General features: G+C 37.9%; 2 non-coding genes across 2 annotated transcripts; both read left to right on the top strand.

The window, feature by feature from the left end:
* Positions 1–5,438: 5,438 nt before the first annotated feature.
* LOC121213387 (small nucleolar RNA R71) lies at positions 5,439–5,545 on the top strand. The gene has a single exon (XR_005908768.1). It is a non-coding gene; the product is annotated as a small nucleolar RNA R71 (small nucleolar RNA).
* Positions 5,546–10,528: 4,983 nt separating this feature from the next.
* Positions 10,529–10,635, top strand: LOC121213165 (small nucleolar RNA R71). The gene has a single exon (XR_005908535.1). It is a non-coding gene; the product is annotated as a small nucleolar RNA R71 (small nucleolar RNA).
* The last annotated feature ends 752 nt before the right edge of the window (positions 10,636–11,387 follow it).

Genomic DNA, 11,387 nt, shown 5'->3' with positions numbered 1-11,387 from the left:
TTAAGAACAAGTTAAAATAATATAGACTAACTATTAAGAACAAAACATAGCTAAGTAATCCATTCAACTCAAATCTCAACAAAAATAGGGATTAATTTAGGGGATTTCAACAATAATGGGTTAATGGTTAATATTAAGGGTAATACAAGAAATGAATTGTTAAGCTCAAGGGGGTTTACTAGAGGTTAATCGTGAAGGTAGGCTTTTCATGGCATGAGTGGGTTAATCCTAAGTGCCTCAATCATTTTGATATATCAAATCAAATGGTGTGGTCTCGACATGCATAATCAAGCAAGTTCTAGAATAACAATTCAATACTGACGCACTCAAAGCAATAATAGAAGTGAGCATGAAAGGATTAATAGATGCTCAAAAGGCTCAAAAATCTCACAAAAAATTATGGCTTTTTGATGTTAAGACTTGTGAATTCCAATTCAAAGTAATACCTAGACTTGGGGAAACAACCTATAATTTTAAATTCTTAAAAATCAACTTATCATGCTTGATTCTCTAAGGTCTTAAAGTTTAAGCAATCAATGCATAAATGCCTATGTTTTAATTCAAGATATATCAATCAAAATCATAAATCAATTAAAATTTATCCTAAATATGATATGAGAGCTTTTTAAGAGAACAAGACAGTCATTCAGGGATTTTTCTAATAAGGAAATGAATGCCCCCTACACTTAAGATGTACATTGCCCTAAATGTACAAAGATAGGTATTGTAGAATATAAAAATAAGATAGGGAGAGAAGTGAAACTTCCTGTATGATGAATTCCTTAAACTGGAGTTTTGGAGAGTGATCGGTTCGAGATTGGAGGAGGATACCCCGGTGGTCGTAAAGGTTCATTAGTCCATAAAAAGAATATTATATCTAGTGGTAGCTATGGACGTGGTCGATCAGGACATGGCAGTCGTGGAGAGCCTTTCCTGGTGGAGTTTTAGTTCCTATGTGACGGTGAGCTTAAGAGCTCTATATAACTGTGATAAAATTAGGAACTTTTTAGGGCATATTAGGAAGAATAATTACTCAAAAAGAAATAAACAAAATTAATAATTAAAAATAAAATTTCTAAAATCTAATAAAAATAAAAAGTAGTTTCAATAAAAAATTAAAACATAAAATAATAAATAAATATTTTTAAACATCTTCATCGCTGGATGGTTCGCGAGGTAGGATTGGCAATAAGATATGGAGGTGCTGACAAATCTGCTGTAGAGTAGCATCAATGCTGTCAAATCATTGAAAACACTGCTGCTCGAATCGGGTGAGGCACTCAGAGATGTCAGCATATGAAGTCGCCGCATGAACTGGACGAGAGGGTGGTGGTGGCTGAGTCGTTGGGCCCTCGTGCTATGTGCGGACATCATCAGGAGTGTCCTCATAGGCCTCCTCTTTGGTAGATTGGGTGAGACGGTACTGGGAAGGGTAGGTTCCTCGGCGCCTCTCGATCATCCTCATTCTAAGTATGCTTGAGATGCCTTGTGGTCTGGCCGATGAGGGTGAGGGATGATTCTTGGGCCGCGGTGTTGAAGAGCCCGAAGTGTCGTGCCAGTCGAGTCACGTAGGGGTCAATGGAGAGGAACCCCTTCCTATGCCACTCTGTCTGGTGCTGAATCGCAAAGGCGATGAAATAGGCAAGGTCGATGACGTGCCCTTACGACATGCACCATAAGAAGTAGACATCGTGGGTGTTGCTGACCCTAGTGCTCTCTCGCCTCCCTGTAATCATGTGAGCTAAAATAGCGTGTAAGTACCTTAGGGATGGTGGGAGAACTAATGCCTTGGAGCAGCTAGGATTGTAGGAGGCCGTGCTAGGGGCCAAAGTGTGTCAGCACTTCGAGGGAGAGAAATGTATGTGGCGACTGAGAGCATGTAGTTCATTCTCTTCCTTGAACTCCTCCGTATATAAGCCTAGTGTAGCACCAAACTCCGGGATGCTTAGCTGGCGAATTAATCTACCTAGGCGAAATTGAACCGTACCAGGATCATCGTAGTTCGTCATTACAGTCTAAAGATGGAACGTTAAGCATAGGTCCATCGTGAGCTCAAGGTATGTTGGCTCTATAATCCCAAAGAATAGCTCCCAAGGGTCGGTGGTTTGGAGGGCTCGAATCAAATTAGCCAACTGAACCTGTTCTACAGCAGCCTAGTCGATGCAGCGACCCACAATTAAAGGTCGGGCTTGAATTATTTGGAACAGTTCTTCTTGAGGCCCTCGAGGAAATTATAGGAGAGGGTGACGAATTTTCGCGGTTAGACCTGCGGAAGAGGATGCTCCCTTAATCTTCTTTGAAGCAGGTATAACGATTTTCTTTCCTCTTGAAGACGACATTGTGAGCCTGTAATATAAAGAATAACAATAATAGGTAAACGAATTCGAAAAAATAAAAGGCATGGATTTGGAACTAATTATTTTAGCCAATACTATTAATATGAAGCAAACTCAACCACAGTAACAATGAGAATGAGAATAGAAATATAATAGGTATGAGGTTTTCCTAAGCTCAATTTAACACGGAATGTATGACAACTAACCTAGGAATGCAAATTAAATGATATACATTGGCATGGTAATAGCATGAGAACAAACATAGTAATATCATGGGTATGAGGTGTTCCTAATAACTTGATTTAACACAAAATGTATGATAACTAACCTAAGAATGCAAATTAAATGGTAGAAAAATAAAAAATAGTTCAAAAGATATGAAGTTTATGTTGATAATAAGCATTAGAAATAAGTAAAATAGAAGTGACAGGAGTAAACAAACGCTAAGGGAAAGAGATTGAGCGTCAAAAATAAAGTGGGAAGCGGTGCACGGGTGTGGCAGGGAGGCCGTGTGGAGTTACAGCGGCTAGGGTTAGGGTTTTTGAATGGGGAAGAAAGTGAATAGTGCAGGGTATTTATAGATTTTGGGCTACACGGCTAGGGCACATGCCCGTGTCCCCTAATTTCAGCCTGTGTGATTCGTGAATTTCAAATTTGGGAGCGTTTAACATTTAGTACACGCCCGTGTTCCTCGAGCATGTAGGTTCACACGGCCGTGTCTAGCTTCGTCCACATCTCCCACGCCCATGTGTGCAAGCCCCACGCCCATGTTAATTTAACAGGTCCGACCACGGGTGTTCCACACGGGCGTGTCGCACGCCTGTGTTGTTTTGGCAGGCTCGCCCATGGTTCTTTCACAAGGCCGTGTCGCATGCCCGTGTTGTTTTGGTAGGCTCGACCATGGCCATATCACACGGCCATGGCATTTAATCGTAGCCCGTGTTCGGGAAATCTTTTTCTCTGTTTTCACACGACCTTAAGCACGCCCGTGTGCTTGGCCGTGTCTCTGTGGAAACACCTGTCTTCAAGATTTCTATTAGTAAGTTAGGAGTTACATACCAAAATTTAAAGAAATTAATATTGTTAGGGCTCGAGTTGCCTCCCGAGAAGCGCTTATTTATAGTCTAAGCTCGACTTACCTCTTCAGTGAATGGTCATGGTGGTTTGAGGAGTTTATACTCCTCATTCCTGCTATAAATCTCATCAAAAAAAGGTTTTAATCGGGTGTTGTTTACTTTAAAAGTGCTGAACTTGGGATGACTCACCTCCACTATACTGAATGGAAAAATACTGAGTACCATAAGAGGGATTTCCTCATTCGATGTGGTAGTAACAATGTGGGGATCTGCTGCATCTAATAAGACCTTATCACGAACCTTAAGTTAATTTGGAGAGGTATCGGCTCGTTTTGGTGTAGTTTTGGTTTGTCGGGTGTTCTTGGTTTGTGCGTCCACCATTCATCAAGTTCCTCAATTTGTAATCTTCGATCTTTATGAACAGGTCCTCTACTATTGCTTGAGAACGACTCGTGTGCTTCCTTCAGACTCATTTTCTGCAAAGTAGGTTTCACCACATTGTTAGGTTTAGTAGAATGGTTTAAATGATCACCTTTAATTCCTGATGTGTTGCTAGAATTGTGAGCTGAAAGGGTGATTGTTTCGTCTCCCACCCGGAGTGTGAGTTCACCTGTGCCAACATCAATGATGGTTTTAGCAGTTGCTAAAAAGGGCCTTCCTAGAATTAAGGGAGTGTTGCTATCCTCTTCTATGTCTAGAACAATAAAGTCAATGGGAAATATAAATTTATCGATTTTAACTAGCACATCTTCAATAATACTTCTAGGGAATCTTCTAGTTTTGTCTACTAATTGAATGCTCATCCTAGTCTGTTTGGGTTTCCTGAAACCTAGTTGCTTAAACATTTTGTAAGGCATGACGTTGATAGTAGCCCCTAGATCAACTAATGCATGATTAACATCTAAACTACCAATTAAGTAAGGAATAGTAAAGCTCCCTGGGTCTTTTAGTTTGTTGGGTAGTTTATTTTGGAGAATGGCTGAGCAAACTGCATTCAGCTCCACATGCGATGCCTCGTCCAGCTTCCACTTATTTGCTAAAAGCTCCTTTAAAAATTTCATTGCGTTTGGCATCTGCGATAGAGCTTCAATAAGCGGTAAGTTAATATGTAATCTTTTTAAGAGTTTAAGGAATTTACCAAATTGTTCATCTGAGCGGTCTTTCCTTATCGCGTTGGGGTATGGCACACGAGGTTTATATTTGACTGTCACTGGTTTGTTTGTATTTTGATCTACCTCACCTTAACCTTTGCTTACCACAGTTTCTTGCCTTGATTCTGGTTCAGGCTCAACTACTCCTTCGTCATCTTGAATATTAATTGTGTTGAGTTGTTCCCTTGGGTTAGGTTCGGTATTACATGGCAAACTACCTTGTGGTCATTTGGAGATTAGTTTGGAAAGCTGGCCTATCTGAGTTTCGAGCTCTTGGATCGATGTTCTAAAAACGGGTTTCTAACACTGATATAAACTTTGAGAGCATCTCTTCAAGGTTTGGCTTCTTTCCCTATTGGTAGGGTGGTTGTTTGTAGCCCGGAGGATGTTGAGGTTTTTGATTTCCTTGACCGCCCCACGAAAAATTAGGGTGGTTCCTCCAACCTGCATTATAAGTGTTATTATATAGATTGTTTTGAGGTCGAGGATTATTACCCATGTAGTTTAATTGCTCGTTATCCATGTTGTGGCCATAAGGTTGGTATTCCGAATGGTTTGTTCCACCTCCACTTGCTTCGCACTGCATTACTGGGTGAACCTCTGAAGAATTAAGAAAACCATCAATCTTTTTATTTAAGAGTTGTACCTAATTAGAGAGCATGGTGACCGAATCGACGTTATAAACGCCAGCTGTTTTCGTTGGCTTTGTCCTCATGACTTGCCACTGATAGTTATTCAGTGACATCTCCTCTATAAACTCATAGGTATCTTCCGGTGTTTTATTGTTGATGGTTCCACCAGCAACTGCGTCAATCATTTGCCGAGTCGAAGGATTCAAACCATTGTTAAATGTTTGTACTTGGAGCCAAAGCGGTAACCCATGTTGAGGGCACCTTCTCAGAAGGTCCTTGTATCTCTCCCATGCATCGTAGAGTGTTTTTAAATCCATCTGCAAAAAAGAAGAGATATCATTACGTAATTTAGTCGTTTTAGCCGGCGAAAAATATTTTAATAAAAATTTTTCGGTCATTTGTTCCCAAGTAGTAATTGACCCTTGTGGTAACGAGTTCAACCACTGTTTAGCTTTGTTCCTCAATGAAAAGGGAAACAACCGAAGACGTATGGAATCATCAGAAATTCCATTAATTTTAAATGTATCGCATAGTTCTAAGAAGTTGGCTAAATGAGCGTTGGGAACCTCCTCCTGCAAACCATCAAACTCAAAAAATTGTTGTATCATTTGAATAGTGTTAGGTTTTAATTCAAAAGTATTTGCAGCTACAGCAGGTCTAACTATGCTTGATTCAGTTCCTATTAAAGAAGGTTTAGCATAATCATACATAGTACGTGGAGCAAGATTTTGATTAACCGCGATTGCAGGAGGTAGCTGATTGCCTTAGTTTTCAGACATCTCTTCGGTTGGGGGTCGAGTATCGTCTTCTTGCTCGTTCTCCGTGTATCTTAAGCTACGCCTTATATCTCTTTTGTTTCTAAGAATTGTACAGTTCGATTTCTTCGTCAAAAAGTAATGGTCCTGACGGGTTACTTCTAGTCATAAACTATAAAAACCTGCCAAGAGAAAGAAATATTAGGTTAATAAATAATAATAATAATAAAATCAAATTAAATTGCAAGAAAAATAAATGGCTAAAGTAATAAAAATTGAACGTTCCTAATATCTTTGTTCCCCAACAACGGCGCCAAAAACTTGATCGCGTGATTTCGTAATGGGTTTTAAATATTTATAATTACTCGTTATTGAGCTAACTATTACTGTGATGTAGGCAAGTGTACCTATCGAGCTGTAGTATAGTTTTAGCAAGACCGGATTGTCGAACCCAAAGGAACTAAAAGTACTAGTAATGGCTGTCATTTTACTATCTAGCCTAAGAATAAAGAGATTTTGTTTTAATTAACTAATTGTCTAACTAAGAACGCACAGAGAAAAGAATTGGGGAATTGCTTTTGGGAAAAATCGATTGACTTAAGACAATACCTAAGGAAAAATCCACCTAGACTTTACTTGTTATTCTGGCTCCGAATCAGACAATTTATTCATTCAACTTGTTCCTTAAAGATCCCTAAGTTATGTTATTATCCCTATTCAAGACTAATAACGTCTAATCCCTAGATTGAATAACCAAGACTTTTCTCTAATTAACACTCTAGGGTTGTATTAACACGATCTATGGACCCCCTTATTAGGTCTCACCCTAATCCGGCAAAATCTTGTCACCCTATGTCTAGGCACGCAATCAACTCCGCTTAATTATGACAAATGTACTCTTAGACAGGATTTATTCCTCCTTTGAATATGAGCATTTCTTGATTCATTATCTTAGGATATCAAAACAAGAATTAAAAACAAGTTAAATATACGATTTAGAAAATAATAACAAGATTCGTCTTAGGTTTCATTCCCCTTAGGTATTTAAGGGTTCTAGTTCATAACTAAATAAGAAAACATCTCAGAAGAATAAAGAATACAAAACATAAAGAAAACCCAAAACTCCTGAAAGGAAATTGAGGAGAGATCTTCAGTATTGATGATGAATCTGACTTCTGAGATGGATCAATCGGCTTCCTTGGAGTAATTCCTTACTCCCCCTTCTCCGTCCTCTTTTTCTTCCTTCTTTAGGGTGCATTTATAGGCTTTGGAATGCCTAAAAGCCCTCAAAATTAACCTTTTTCTAATTGGACTCAACTTGGGCTCGGCAAGGACACGCCCGTGTTCAATTACTTCAGGCCATGTTCGAGCCTACCAAATTGACACAGCCGTGTGGTCTGCCCGTGTGAGGAGGTCCAGGCCGTGTTGATTTCATACTTTGGCCCATTTTCTCTGTTTTTGGCTCGTTTCTCGTTCCTTTCTCTCCCGTGTGCTCTCCCAAGTATAAAACATGAAATTAAAGCATTAGGAGCATCGAATTCACCAATTCTAATGAGAAATCATCCATAAAATGCATTAAACATGGGGTAAAAATATGTATAATTTATGGTTTATCAATAATCATAATTAAAAGAAAATTTTATTCTGACAGGAAATAATTACAATTTTTCGGCCCCCTCTACTTAAGATGAACAATGTCCTCATTGTTAGAAGTGAATAGATACTATACACCAGGTAGGATTCTAGAAAAGATGAGGTGATTCAATTTGACTACTTAGGTACCAAGCTCTCTCTAGATCCAATCCTAGACATGTATATATCTATTACCACACTTTGTACTTTGCAACTTGTTCATTTTTTATGATTTCCACCTCTTGTTTTATTATGTGAAAAATAAAAATCCTAATAGAACCTAATCCTAAAACATTAAAGAACCTAGGAAAGTAAATGAAATAAAGTAAAGATCCCCCTTTTTATTTATTTGCATATCCTTAAGAATCTGACTCATCTTTTTACTTTCTCGACATTGGAGTCCATGGTTCGAGTATAAAGTCTAGAAATTCAGGTACACAAAATGAATAGGTTACGAAATATATATTGAAATGCATCTCTAATTGAGTTATCCCTTATTTTTGAGTATCTCTAATAATCCTATTGCTACAACTACATGTGTTGCAGCATAGCCACTGTACCAAACTGTTCACTCCATGGAATGGTGCTAGATAAAAGGACTCTCAATGTCAAACTTAGGAAATCTGTTAAAGGTTGTTTCAATTTTGGGGATGTGGGTGAGTAGCTAAGGGTAAGGTTTAGAGTTGAAGGGGGTGACAGTTTTAAGGATAATTTAGGTGCGATAGTTGGTAACTTTGAATGAAGGTGTTTGAGGTGGTGATTCAGAGAGTTAAGGGCTATAACATGAAGGGGTTAAGTGAGATGAACTATTGGGCTACTTGGGAGTGGTGATGGAACAAGGTAAAGGCTATAGGTTCATGTAGAAAAGGTTTGAATATTTCCCTTCCTAGTAGTATCTTAAGCCCAATGGTAGCTCTTTTTGGATCCTAAGCTCCTGTACTGAAAGTAAAATAAATAAATAAAAAACTCAAAGAAATTAGTGCTTGGGGTTAAAAATTGAGTCTTTATTTAACAAAACAAATACTTAAATTCTTCAACCTACATAGAAAAATATTTTTCAAAAATTTACATTAAATTAAACTCTCAAGAAAGACTAGAGGGGTCACAGATGGTCCTGCTTAAGTCCCATGAGCTAAAGAAAATTTTATCTAAGTCTACCATTTTATTCAAATGAGAAAAAAAACCAAAATTATAAAATAAAAATTGAGAAAGTGAAGAAAACTCCCTCCATTTTATTCAGGATCGTCATTGACCATGGTGGTGTCAAATGGCCATTTGTCATACCAACCATAACCACCTAGGAAGTAATCATATTTGTTCCCACCAAATTTGTCCAACATCTTATTAAGGAAAGAAAGCCCCGTAATGATCTTTCCTGGTGGCCTTGTTTAACTTCCTATAATTCTTACAAATCCTCCAACCCATGACTCGAATATTTGCAATAACCCGTCTGACACCCTTATTATCCTTTTCCAAAATTAAAATGACTCTTCTCCTTGATTCTTGGTGAACTCAACTGAAATCATGATAGGTAAAAATGGAGATAAACCTAAGTAATCATATTTCAAATGATGAGGCAAAGTCTTCAGCTCCAATTCGATTGGCTCTTTAATCAACACTTTTGGTTGTGTGTACTCCCGAGATAGTAACTCTAATGATTCCAGTGAAACTTCTTGAGTGAATCCCTTTGTTTTAGCTTCTAACAAATCCCAACATTCCTCGTCGACATAATCACTTGGTGAATCCTCCAGTAAAATATGTTCTAACAGATCATCTAAAGAATTGAGCTCTAATTCTGTAGAAGCCAGCGATTCCATCTTGGAAATAGCAGAGCAGTCTTCAACTATATCTGAGGATTTAGCAGCATCAAAGTCATTAAAAGTCACATCGTCATCAAAGATTTCTTTCAATTGAATATCATTTTGTTACTTATGAAATCGTTGAGGATATGGCAGTCGTCAAATCTTAGCTTTAATCGGGCAACTTTTCTATAGAAAATTTTTCGCATCTGAGAAGGGTGTTAGGAAATCAAAACTAATTGATTTAGAGTTTACCTCATCAAGGATCACCATATCTGACTTTTATGGAACATGAGTTTCAACACTCAGTTTAACTTCCTCTTTGTCTTAATCTACAACAGGCTCATCTTGAACCTCAACCACCTTGGGCTCCAATGTCTTTCCACTTGGCAAAGAGACTGCTTTGTAATGTTCTTTGCCCAAAATTTTTGGATCTTCTGTGTCACTCAGCCAAATACCTTGGGGTTTATTTTGAAATTCATTGGTTAACTGACCCATTTGATTCTCCAAATTTCTTAAAGTGGTATCATTCTTCACTATGTATGCCTTCAGCAGATTCTCAAGATCACTTGACAATTCAGTTGGTGGGGGTTGTTGCACTTCTTAAGAATATTCTGTCAGATAATTTTATCGAAATGGCATAACAGAGTCGCTATGGTTCGCCCATTGATTACTCCATGGAGAAATTGGATGATTCTGCCATGAATAATTATAAAACTTTGATTGTGGAACACTCCAATTCTAATTTCCCATGAAATAATTTGACTCTTGAAGCGATGGGCAATTTTCAAAGAAATGGCCATCTCCACAGTATTCACAAGATATAATATTGAATAGATTTGGCTGCTAACCAGACAGATTACCATTGAAACCACTAACAATTATGTTCTTAAGGATAGAAGACATAGAGGATACTCGGGTTGCCAAAGAAGCAAGTGTGTCCACTTCATGAACTCTTGCTACTCATCTTTCTGAGGCTATTCAGTTGGTTTGCCACTGATAGTTATTGTTAGCAATTCTTTCAATAATCTCGTAAGCATCATTATAAGACTTCAAAAGAAGGGCTCCATTTGCCAAAACATCCATCATCGTTCTAGTATGAATATTGAGACCAATATAGAAAGTCTTCATTTGAACGCAGCAAGGAATGTCGTGATGAGGGCACTTTCGTAATAACTCCTTGAACTGCTCCCATGCTTCATATAAAGATTCTTTATCAACTTGTTGAAATGAAGTGATTTTATTTCAGATCTTAGTGGTTAAAGATGGAGGGATATATTTCATTAAGAAACGTTCAACTAACTCTTGCAATGTAGTTATGGAACTAGACGGTAAGGAGTTCAACCACGTTCATGCTCTATCTCTTAAGGAGTATAAAAATAATCTCAGTCTCAAGGTGTCCTCAGTCACCCCGACTAGTTTAAATGAGTCACTCTCTTCCATGAATAGCCGAAGATGAAGATGTGGATCTTCAGTAGGAATCCCACTAAATTGACCCATATTTTGCAATAGTTGGAATATGACCGGTGTCAGCTCAAATTGTTGTACCTCGATTTTGGGTCTCTTAATACTCGAATTGAGCTCGTTGAATAGATGAATGGCATATTGTTGAATGGCATAGTTCCTATCATCGGCAACAATGATGGATTATGACTATTATAAGCGAATGTTTCTCTTAGATTTTGGTTTGGATTTTCAAAATTCATATCTTCAGTCCTTCTTTCATTCGCTTGTCTTCTTTTTTGTCAAAAAGTCCTTTCAATTTCAAGGTCTACTAGGAGTAAGCCAATAATTTGATCAATACTCATAAACACCTGAAACAATCGCACAAAAAGATGGAATTAAAATTTAACCGAAAAAATAGGCCAAAATGCAAATTTAACAATTTCACAAATAATGTCTTTTAAAACAATCCCCTGCAGCGGCGCCAAAAACCTGAAACGACGAAAATGTGCAAGTGTACACAATCGTAACAAGTAATAAAGTGACAAGTAAATGTTGAGTTA

Source organism: Gossypium hirsutum, chromosome A13 (genome assembly GCF_007990345.1).
Source record: "Gossypium hirsutum isolate 1008001.06 chromosome A13, Gossypium_hirsutum_v2.1, whole genome shotgun sequence".
Classification (NCBI taxonomy): domain Eukaryota; kingdom Viridiplantae; phylum Streptophyta; class Magnoliopsida; order Malvales; family Malvaceae; genus Gossypium; species Gossypium hirsutum.
This window is presented reverse-complemented; position numbering and strand designations above follow the sequence as displayed.